This window comes from Sinohyriopsis cumingii, unplaced genomic scaffold, assembly GCF_028554795.1.
Source record: "Sinohyriopsis cumingii isolate HCF-2022 unplaced genomic scaffold, ASM2855479v2 utg000938l, whole genome shotgun sequence".
NCBI lineage: Eukaryota > Metazoa > Mollusca > Bivalvia > Unionida > Unionidae > Sinohyriopsis > Sinohyriopsis cumingii.
Window position 1 is genome coordinate 485,251 of NW_028315944.1, and position 12,709 is coordinate 497,959.

Below are 12,709 nucleotides of genomic sequence, written 5' to 3' on the forward strand. Positions count from 1 at the left end.
TACCCCTCCCATTTGATACTTATATCATGTATCGGATTTGTACGTTTTATTAAATACAGCATAATATGGCTGCATTTTACAGACTAGGACAATACTGCTGATACAGATGCAGTCATACCTCGTGTAAGAATCAGGCATGAAACATGATGCTGCCATTGGTTCCAGTCTGAATTTTGGATAGAATTTCAGAATTGTCATCCATTGACTCTTCATTAGTGGAAGCATGATAATTATATCCAGCCTCCAAAGATGAGCATTTAATTCCAGGGTCATCAAACATTTATTATGCCTAGGCTCTTGTTGCAGTGATATTTCACCTAATGGCTGAAAGTGTGTCATGCAATAACTTTAGGTCACTGTGACCTGCTTCTTAGGGTTTATTGATCACTGCTTTGGAGATGCTGACTGGTGCACAAGAAGCTGTGGTGTTATACAAGTTCTCTGTATTTAACACTGCTGTTGATGCTTAAATGAACATTTTTAAGGATGGTCTGCCTTAAATGAAAATCGATAACAACTGTTTGACAACATTCAGAAAATAACATCAAACTACCTGCACAAGAAGATTTATAAAAGGGTCTTGAAAGTGTTGGCTGTATTGACTGTTAATCATCGACATGGAAATTTCTTCTAAATTGTAACATATAAGATGACACCAAGCTGAGAATTCATTTCACTTGGAATTGCACAATTTACAAGCATATACAGGGCTAAGGCTTCATTGATTAAAGTGATTCAGTGGAAACTCCTTCAGGGGAAAACTTTGTTGAAAGAAAATACAAGTGCCATTAAAAACAGGACAGTTTGGAAGATTGCCAAGCTTGAATAGGAAGAAAGGAAATCAATAAGCAGTTTGCACTGTGAAATATGGGTCTTATTGTGATTGGAGTCCTGTAATTGACACATTGCTTGTTGATGGAATTAAAGTATTTAGAAAACATTGAATTAAATTGCATATGCTTAAAGCTCAGATATTGTCTTGCATTTTTTTTTTATGACCGTTCATTTTGTTACTGAAAATTCCAGTTCAATTAAGAAGAAAAAATTAGCGGAATTTATGTTTACTTTCTCAGAAATCCAACTGCAGACAGCACAGACCAAGATCTGCTGTCACACAATGTACAGGCAAATATGGGTCTATGCATTTTGTTTGGAATAATCAGCAGGACAACATAGACCCTGGTGCATTATGGGAAGGCTGATCAAGGTCTATATTGTTTGTTGTTGGACTTAATGAATCTTTATGGTATGCAGATAATTGACAGGAGTCAAACATAAAGAGCTTATACAGAGCAGATAAATATACAGGATGGGAGAAATAACCACAGATCTTGGTATTTTAGTCTTTCCTTATCATGACTGCTGTGAGAAATAAACCCATATCTTGGTATTTTAGTCTTTCCCTATCATGACTGCTGAGAGAAATAAACCCATATCTTGGTATTTTAGTCTTTCCCTATCATGACTGCTGTGAGAAATAAACCCATATCTTGGTATTTTAGTCTTTCCCTATCATGACTGCTATGAGAAATAAACCCATATATTGGTATTTTAGTCTTTCCCTATCATGACTGCTGTGAGAAATAAAGCCAGATCTTGGTATTTTAGTCTTTCCCTACCATGACTGCTATGGGAAATAAACGCAGATCTTGGTATTTTAGTCTTTCCCTATCATGACTGCTGTGAGAAATAAACCCATATCTTGGTATTTTAGTTTTTCCCTATCATGACTGCTGTGAGAAATAAACCCATATCTTGGTATTTTAGTCTTTCCCTATCATGACTGCTGTGAGAAATAAACCCATATCTTGGTATTTTAGTCTTTCCCTATCATGACTGCTGTGAGAAATAAACCCATATCTTGGTATTTTAGTCTTTCCCTATCATGACTGCTATGGAAAATAAACGCAGATCTTGGTATTTTAGTCTTTCCCTGTCATGACTGCTGTCACAGATGATCAGTTGATTGTTGATGAATGACAGTGTAAAACATTTTTTATTACCAATAATATCATATAGAAGGAAATAGGACCTAAATCACTTTGCAAGGAGATGCTACACAAGGACACCTGTTAACTCTTATGATTTTGCCATAAATCTTACAAAAATAACCTTTAAAATAATGGCTTATCGAATAAGGCACAAATTACATAAATGTGAATTTTTTGCGATAAAATCTGTACACTCGCTTGTCTGTGTATTATATTTAGAAGAATTTGTCAGGAAACGAGACTAACTTTTCCCGATACCTCAGATGAATTTGTCAGGAAACGAGACTAACTTTTCCCGATACCTCAGATGCATGAAACTGCGGATACTTTGTGATGTAAAATGTCTGCATGATCAAATTATTGTTTTTTTTAAAATGGTGTCCAACAAGAAATGTGTCATGATGAAAGGGACAATAAACCTTTTTAAAAGTATAAATAGAAAGAAGAGCAAAAGGGAATATTTAGATTCGTGGGGAAAAGTCAGGAAGGGCTACACTTACGTTTAGTGGACATCACGTGTTCACTTCGAGTTTCACATGGTGGGAAAGATGATTGCCATCACTGTGGCTGGCCCAGATGAATTTTTATTAAATGATTTTTGTCAAGTGGAGAGATATCAAGAAGCAAATGAGCTCTAATGGTTTTGGAATTGCAGTTAAAAATTGTACAGGAGGTTAATTAAAGTTTAAGTAAACTTTAAATGCTTTTGAATTGAACACAAGGTTTACCATCTCTGCATCCAGTGTATCCCCCAGGGGTGTAAAATTGGGGGTACAAAAAAACCTAGGTGTCAAAACTGGGGGTCAAATAAAAAATGTGGGGGTCAAAAATGTACTGACAAATTTTTATACGACTCATACTTTTTCAGCTTGAAATAGGATAATGCAACTTGCACAACATACTCTGTCTCTCTCTCTTTCTCTGAACATACAAATACACCAACATGCACAATTAACAAACAAATGCGTTGTCCATTCAAAGAATAATTTTATTAGTTCATTTTTCTTTTAAAGTCGTACTTTTAACAGTCTCCTCAACAATATTATAGCCCAACACATTACATATAAGCCAATACAAAAAGCCAAATAAATCTTTTTAACCAAATGGGAGTTAATTTACTGCCTTTCATCAAATGTGTACTATCATAGGTTTCATCGTATTTCGTCCTAGAACACATTTATCCAAATATCAAGGAGGATACTGATTCATCTTCTTTCTAATAAGTTACACTTGAACTTTAAGATCTTTCTTTTATTGCAGTAAAAGTTAAAAACCAACAAAATCTGCAATGACCCGCTGACTTTGTAATCCAAATAACACATTTGTCTCTGCAAGTTTACTGATTTATATGTTGTGCAATAATGTCTTAGGTTACAATGTGTTCTCCAGATATCTTATGGCGAACGAGGGCCTATTTTTAAAAATTCTAAAATCCTGTCACGAAAGGATTATTCACTTTTGCAGTCTTTGCATTCACGCGATCAGAAGTCACAACGGTAATCATAATGAATATTCCAGTCAAGGGAATAATTTTCTCCATTTTTCATTAAAGTTAGATTCAGAGTTACTCTTTTGTGTTCTGCTTCTTTCACTTTCTTCGCTAATGTTTTTAGTGCATGACGTTTTAATCTGGAGATCACTTTCTAGTGCAACATGTATTGAGGTTAAACATCTAGATGACAGCTTGCTGAGCTCAATGGAAATCGTGTGAGAGCTCACGAGATTAGGGGAAGCCACTCTGTCATAACGTTGACTATGCTAGTCTGGTTCATTGTTTTATATGTTCCCTGCGTTGCACTTTGCTATACGAATAGACGAACGCAAGGCAGGGAGGAAACAAAGCGGGGAACCAGTCAATGCCTATACGTGAAGTATATACGATGCCATCCATCGTCCAATGCATTGGGTATTAAATCAATCATGATCATGTTATGAAAATCCTTTGTGTCAAAAAATGCACGGTAACAAAAGGTGTGCGTCAATTTTCTCCAGCGTGCATCCCTGATGCACAAATGTGTGTAAAGGGAAACACTGCTGCATCAGACTTGAATCACGCTTTGGATTTTTAAGTGCATGTTTTCCAGCTTGACAGTGCCGGTACATAATATTTCTTTTTACACATTACTGAACTGAAAACTGGCCCAATTTGTGGGAAAAAATTAAATGCTTTACTGAGGTCTTGTTAGGCCTGGATTTGCAGTTTGCCATGGGAGCTGTCAAATGTATACAGATTTGTGAAAGGCCTGGATTTGCAGTTTGCCATGGGAACTGTCAAATGTAGACAGATTTGGGAAAGACTCTGATTTGCAGTTTGCCATGGGAGCTGTCAAGTGTATACAGATTTGTGAAAGGCTTCTTACTTTTACAGTGAACTACTTGCTGGATAATGACATTTTCCACTAGTTAACTACCAAGAGGATAATGACTTTTCCACTAGGTCTCTATGTTGTGGACAGTGACCATTTCTACTAATTAACTACCTGTTGGATATTGACTATTTTCCACTAGTTAACTACTTGTTGAATAATCACCATTGTCAGCTAGTTTCTGCACTCACTGGGCATTTGCTTTAATCAGATTGAAATAGTACAGTGACAGATACAAACTCATAACATAGAACAACTGCAGACAGCATGGACCCTGATCTGATGTCACATAATGTACTGGAGATCAGGGTCTATGTTGGCTTTACTGATTATTCCACAAATTTTGTAGACCCAGATCTGCTGGCACATCGTGCGACATATCTGGGTGTGTGCAGTTGAACAAGAAAGTATAGACAGTATTACATAAAACTTTCACTATATACTCACTTCTGATTCCAGTCAGATTCCAAACAACAATCCTCATCTGCCATAGTATAATGTGCTTGCAGATCAGGGTCTATTTTGTTTGTTCTACTGATCACTCCTAACAGATCTGCCGGCACATTATGAAACAGCAGATCTGTGTCTGTGCAGTTTGAAGTTTGACTTATCTTACAAGCAAGTATATGTGGTAAATTTTTCCCATCTTATGCAATTTGCTGTAAACTGTACAAGCTGAAAAGTTGTTGTTGCGGGTTTAACGCTATATTTCAGCACATGATAGGCTATACCTGGTGTCCAGTTTTAACTGGTGGAGGAAACCCTTCTAAAAACCACAGAAAGAACCACCGACCTGCAGGAAGCTACTGGAAACAACATAGACCTTGATACCTTGATCTGAAGACTTAATGCAACAGATCTGGATCTGTGCAATTTACTATTGGACTTGTCTTCAAATTGAGTGTATTTGGTATTATCTGTACTTGCTTACAGATCAAGTTAAAATGCAAACAACAAAGATCTTGATCTGTCGTAGCATAATTTGTCTGCAGATCAGGATCTATGCTGTTTGTTCCACTGATTATTCATAACAAGCTGCATAGACCCAGATCTACCAATGCATTATGCATGGCAGACCTGGTTCTTTGCAGTTGGGCTCCACTTATTAATGAGTATATACAGTAAACATACCAGTGCTTAAGAAATTCAATAATTGCTGTAGTGATAGGCAGTCTTTTGGAATAGGATTTGTTTCATGATTTGAATCACATAGAAAAGCATGAAATACTCCTGATTTTATTGTTCAAGTCTGTTCCCACACTTGCAACTATTAATTTCAGTCAGTATTAATGGGATAACTTAAATATTCCATTCTACTTGTGAGACCCAAAGGTAATCAGTATTGCCTATTTGATATCTATTGAGGTCAAAATTGATAAATAATTTGGCACCAGCTGGAACCTGTTAAATTTGTTGAATAACCAGTAGCATTTAGTTACATGAGCACATTTTATTGCCATAAATTTTGACAGATGGGGTCAGGCAACAATAAACCCTTACCCAGTAGCAGTTATACAGTTGGTGTGTTTTGCATCCATGCCCTCCCCCACCCCCCTTGCCAGAGGCTGAAATTACATTCATGCTAACCCATACATCCAGGTTTCATTTTGATGAAGGCAGACATTGATGCAAATATGCACTAAAATGTATGCTTTGTTTATGACATGTATGCAGTTTTATTTAACTTTAAGTTAATTTTTCATCCTACATTATTTTAAGTTAATGTACATTGTATATTCTGTTCCTTCATTATAAAGTATTCGTAGGTTTTTGGTACCAAAACTTGTAAGCTCTGCCAGCTTGTGTGAGTTATTTTCTGTTTCATCAAGAGAAAGGAAGAAATGGCATGAAAATGAAACAGTTACATTTTATAAATTGAAATTAAAAAGAAAACAAAATTACTGCCATAAAATTTGCACCTTTTGAAACACATCATTATGGCATAGAATTGAAATCACAAATTCTTTATATTCATTTAATTTTATAACAGTAAAGGTGGACATTGTAAAAAGAGATTCCACATACCCATAACAGTTAAGAAAACTATGAAAAGCTTTGCACTTGGAAATCATGTTGCATTTTGATGGGGCTGTTCTAAGGAAATTGCCAGCAGATGGCATTGTGTGAATATAATTATATTGGAGGTAAAAGTGGAAGATGTATTCTACAAATCTATAAGCATGATCTATTCCAGAATTGAAAATGGCTGGTGGATTCACGTGCTCCGTGAGTAAAAAAGGGGTAATTTTCTAAATATAGGAGGGATTAAACAAAGAAATACTTTGGGCTTGTAAAAAAATATGTAAATCATCGAGCATTCTATTAAAAGTTTGTTGCTCAGCTTTGAGACATTAGTGTGAACTCTATAATTGTTAATCTAAGAATAGTCAGGGTAAGTAGTCAATAAACATTCTGTTAATTTAATTCAGTTTAAAGCAGGCCTTTCATCAGGCTTTAAAATTGTCTCATCCACCTTTCTATATGTTAGCACAGCATTGTTAATGTTACTCCGTCTTAACTACATGGAGGATTGCCTGTCCGTCTTAACTACAGGGAGGATTGCCTGAAACTTTAGACACGTCCATCCCATGGTCTAGTCGGACCTAAATAAAAAACTGTGCTTCTTACACGTCCAATATGGCTGCCAAAATACTACTGACTGAATGGCTGTTCGAATCATCATGGGGTTTTCACTAAAAGACTTCGTGTAATGTTTTGTAGATCTGGAATAATGTTGAGCAGATGTGAAGTACAATATATGGCCTTCTTGAAAATCTTGTTTTTACTACTCAAACAGAAAGGCATTTTGACATGGCATTTTTGTCAGAAGAGTTTTCTGTGGTGTCTGGTTAGTCCTTGATAAAAATGACTTCAGCCACCATGGTGGCTAACTTTGAAAATCTTATGTAGACTCCTTCCAAATGGATGGTACATCACTAGTAGACTTGTTATGATACTTGGTTGGTCAGTTGAATATCCAATATGGTAGCCATGACTGCTTCAAAATGTTATTGACACTACTCCCCTTGAATGGATGACATCGGGTTTTCAGACTTCTGATGGTTTCTACTTTGCCCTAAATAAAAACACTGCAAATCTGACATCCAGTATTTGCAGTACAGAAGCTAATTTTGAAAAGCCTTGAATTGCCTTAATTATCAAAGATAGCTTCAACACTCAGCAGGAAAAGGGAAGAAATGGTCCTGTCTTCAATTTCAGGAAATTGTTCTTGCCGTGTTGAACATCAGTTCTTACTGAAACTCATCTGCAACCAAATTTTAAAACAGCATATGCCCTCTTACAAGATGATTAAAACTGCACACAACAAAGATCCTGATATGCCGTAGCATAATGCAAGAGCAGATCTGGGTCTGTGCAGTTTGCATTTGGACTTGTGAAATAAGCAAGTATATCATGTATTCATTTGACAAAGGCCTTGTGAGACCTATCTTTTTACAAACATATTACAGCTTAAATCTCAAAGCATTGGAAATTCAGCAGGTGCAGTGGCCTCTGTATGCCACATTTCCACAGGCTATTTTGTATGTGTGCTTACTGTGCCACATCTCCACAGGCTGTTTGTATTGTGCTTACTGTGCAACATCTCCATAGGCTATTTGTATGTGTGCTTACTGTGCCACATATCCACAGGCTGTATGTGTGCTTACTGTGCCACATCTCCACAGGCTCTATGTGTGCTTGCTGTGCCACATCTCCACAGGCTATTTGTATTGTGCTTACTGTGCCACATCTCCACAGGCTGTTTGTCTTGTGCTTACTGTGCCACATCTCCACAGGCTATTTGTATGTGTGCTTACTGTGCCACATGATTAGGGTCCAAAATGTTTCCTCAAATGATGATATTGATCAATGGTTGCCATGTATCTAGTTTTGGACACTTTGCAGTGGAGGTTCTCGATCACTTACTAAACCATCATTTGTGGTATCAGGTAGAATATTAGGATGAGGAATTGGCTGTCTTGAGGAAGCAGATTGGGTTTTTGGGGGGTTTTATGGCTCAGTAACACAAGTACAATAGTTATTTAGTGCTGACACAGAGTAAATTGATTTGCCCAAGGACAGGCTATGGCAAATGACCAAGGTTTATCTAACAATAGATAGTGCCAATAACAGGTCAGTATTATCATCCACACAGTTATGGCACACAGAATGTAAGTAGGTCATTTAGTGCTGATGCATTTGGAATAAAGTGTCATGTCCAAGGGCACAGCATTGTAGCTGATCCAGGCTGAATCCAAAGTAGTATTCAAACCTGCACCATTTTGGTCTGGCATGCTAACCATCAAATTACCACTGCTTCTATTAATTGTCTTTTATGACATGCAGGATCATGTTGGGCATGTTATACTTTCCCAAACCTTTTAGGGAGCTTTAAGGAAGCCCTTTTTTTGTTGGTCATTGTATACTGTGGCCTAACATTTAGTGCATTATCAACAACAAATAAAGTGATGCTTGATCAAGAGAAAGTCAGACATACATTATCAATTTGCTGCAAAATGTATTTAAGTAATCACAGTATTGAGACACAGGCTGTTGACGTTTTTGTAAGATCATTTTTTGCATCCTTGTCATAATGATATATACAGACATGGACATACATATATGATATCATGTTGCTTAAAACTTGCTAGCAATGTTTTCATATGACAAGTTGAAATTGATCTTGACATGCAATTTCACATAGAGGGATTGTTTTAGATTTGCCACAATTCCAAACTCTAGAAACGTTGACTGATATCCATTTGCAAGCCATATGTAGATCATTTCTAACAATTGCAACTGAAACAAATACTAAATTTTTCTGTTAGAATACTTATTGAATGCATTTGGATAGAATTAAAATATTCTTCAATATTAATCTTTTTTCTTGTATTTTTATCTGGTCTACTTTAGTGTTTACTAGTTCTCTACTGTCAAGCGGCACTGAAAACATTTTGAATTCAGTCTTTTTAATCAAATACCATTTTAAGGGGTTCAAATTATTTTTTGCAGTGATTGAGACTAAACAATAAAATAAATATAGATTTTCTTTTCTTTGTTTATCTTCAAAGTATGATCAAAAACATTTTTTTAGTGTGAAGATGGATTATAGGTAAAGAAGGGCAGTAACTCTTGATTACTGTTTCATTTCAATCGGGGGATCAGTTTTGAAATATCTATTGGATTTGATTTATTCACAACGTAAATTGGTCAGATCTACTTTAATGTTACTTCTACAGAGTGAAAAAGAAAAAGGCAACTGGTACACACAGTCGTTGACCCAATTAATGTGCTGAAAATACAGGAATTAAATTTGGATACTTCAAGAAAGGTTTTGTTGAATTTGATATGAACTCTGTTCATCAACATGCTCTTTATCAACTTGTCATGCTAAAAGAGCGTCTGCCTTGGATACAGGAGTTCGTGGGTTCGAACCCCGGCTGAATAATACCAGAGACTTACAGCTGCCTCGCTGGGCATTCAGCATTAAGAATGTTAGGTCTGGTCGGCCTGGTGTCAGGATAATGTGACTGGGTGGGACATCATGCTACATGTCTGCGGCATGATGCCCCAGTGCTAGACAGCACTATAAACTGCCACATTGCAGACATCATATGACTGAAAGATTGTTAAAGCTATGATAAAAATCCAAATCACATCACACATCATACTACATGTTAATTCAAGAGCACCAGAATGACTGAATGAAAATGGTATAGGTGTGAGCAATGTGACGAATATGAGTGTTGAACCTTGAGCAGGCCAGGGAGACGTTTGCCTTTGTCCCACTAAAATTATTTAACAAATCATTAATGGGAGACAGAGGTAGTTGAAATGGTTCAACCTTGGTCCAGCAAGAAATGTCACATTATGATTACTGTGTGAGTGGGTGTTTCAAGTTTGGCAGGTTGTAAACTGCTTGAACATTCTTTAGTTTACATTTTGCCTTGTTTTGTTTACAAAATGATGGCAAACAGCATTGTGATGATCCAGTATTGGCATAACTTTCTGCAGAGTCGGTTGTATGTGTCATAAACAAAATGGATACTTGAATACAGATTTTTTGTTCAAATGTTTGTGAAAAAGTATTTGATCTAAATGTTTGGCTATTGTTTTTTTCTCCATAAGAAAACAAAAAATAAATTATATGACTGAAAACAAAGGAACAACACGTTACAAGTTTTATTTATATTGTCAAAAATTGGAAGAACCACATTCAACTGTTAATTAGCTGACACTGATGTAATAGATATCTGTTCAAACAATATTGCTCACTCGTAGATAAGAAAATTTTATTGGTAAACAACAGAAGAAGAATGTGCCATTCTTTATTAAAGGAGGAAGTTTTCAGAGTGATAGCTATTCCCTGGAAAATTTTGTTTTAACACCTCCATTTTGGATAAGACTAAAACATAGCCCCACTTATTCCAGTTTGTGCTATCCAGTACCAAAACATTTATTAAATAGGAAACAAAATTTACATTTTTGAATACTAAAAATTAATAATACATAAAAAAAGATGAGAAGAAAGATCTCATTATTTGCTATTTCTTTTTATTTTTACATTTGCATGTGTTGTTAGCCATTGAAACCAGTTTGTGTTTGTGCAACTAGAAAATGGGTCAAGTCTTAGTATTGTCCATAATGGACGTATTAAAGAAATTCTTGGAGATGAAAACTTTTGTTTTTACCTCATTTAATAGAGAGTGACTTGGTCTTATAATGTCTTTCTGATTGAGGTTTTCTATCCACAAGTGATTAAGTTAGTTTGAAAATGATGCTATTTGTTACATCAGTGTCAGTTAGCTAATGAATAGTGAAATGTGATTTTCACAGTTTTTGACAATTTAGATAATATTTGTAACTTGTCAAGGCTTTAATACAAGCAAGCCATTCCTCCACTTTCTGAAATGAATATTTCACTCATGTCTTTTTCACTATTGAACTGAATTAGTGTGTGAAAATGTAGATACATAAATAAAATTGGGGCCCTGGGTAGCAGAGTGGTTTAAAGCGCTTACCATCTCACTTTTATCCATGTGGGTTCAAGTCTCAGGCTCAGCCAACATTGATATATTAGAAAGCTTTTCAGTACAGTAGCTTCCTGTGGTTTGATGGTTTGACATGGCTTCTTTGCCCTGTTCTTCCTCGACCAGTTATACTTGCCACCAAGTGTAGCCTATCTTGTTCTGAGAAATGGTGTCAAACCCACAACACCAACATAAATAATTCTTTTGAAATGATGCCTGAAAATTTCAAGCAAGAAATTTTGAGTTTGGTCCAAAAAAACTGTTCAGAAAAAATATATAACCATTTGGCACAATCGATAGGGACTCACCATCATTTGTACATGCATCATATCCATTTGTAAATCTGCATAAATGCATGTTGTGCATGTCTTTTATCATAAATTGGAGCCAGTTGGAGCCAGTCATATGTGCATTTTAGACATCTTTATTTGTACACCATAGGAACAACAGTCACCAGTCAATGATGTGATAACATTATTGCTGTCGACATTGCTTGTTTGCAGTAAATCATTAGCTGTAGCACACAAAACATAATGTACAGGCAAACCTACCGTAAGCAGCTACCTCGGGGAAGTGAAAAACAACAACAAAATAAGATTCGGTGCTATATAGATTTGTTTCTGAATGTTGTTTTAGCTTACATGGCATAAGATCCATCGCACATTGCGTCATCTGTTCGCAATTGTGGTTTATTTCTAAAAAAATTATGTGACCAGTTTGCACACAATTGTGAATGTAGCAATCTGGCATCAAGGCCTTTGAAATTTGCTCAGTTGATCCTGACCCATCATCAATATAGCCACCATTATTAACAGTAGAACAAGCTTTATCCCTTTTATAGCATCTACCACTGTATGTTTCAGTAGAGATGGCTGTGGCTACAGTGCACAGTGTCCAGTATGTAAAGGGTCAGAAGTACTGGTGCAATTACAGTATTATCCATTTATTGTTGTTGTATTAACTTTTGTTGATGCTGCCATAATTTTTACCATGGAAACCAAATTTTATTATTGACTTGACAAAAATTACTGTTGCATCAACAAAATGTAATATTGTCCAAAATTGATTTATTGCATCTAATTGAGCTGGTTTATCACAGTTGTTGAAGAGCTCAGTATGTTACATATACTAATCGTTATAATATATAGATTACTTTTAATTTAAAAAAACTACCTACCTACCTACCCTCATTTTAAAACCAGAGCAATAGGGAAGTACTTGGGGTGGGGGGAATAAATGTTACTTTGTTAATTTTCCAGTTCAATTGCTAACCGACTTCTTCAAATATAATTGTAAATGTTTTATAATAGCTGTGCATGTA

The 12,709-nt window shown here is 35.9% G+C and overlaps 1 protein-coding gene across 2 annotated transcripts in view; it reads left to right on the forward strand.

Annotated features, from left to right (window-relative positions):
- Positions 1-12,709, forward strand: part of LOC149772990 (uncharacterized) — a 220,275-nt gene that overhangs the window by 15,985 nt on the left and 191,581 nt on the right. The gene's annotated exons all lie outside the window — the stretch shown is intronic.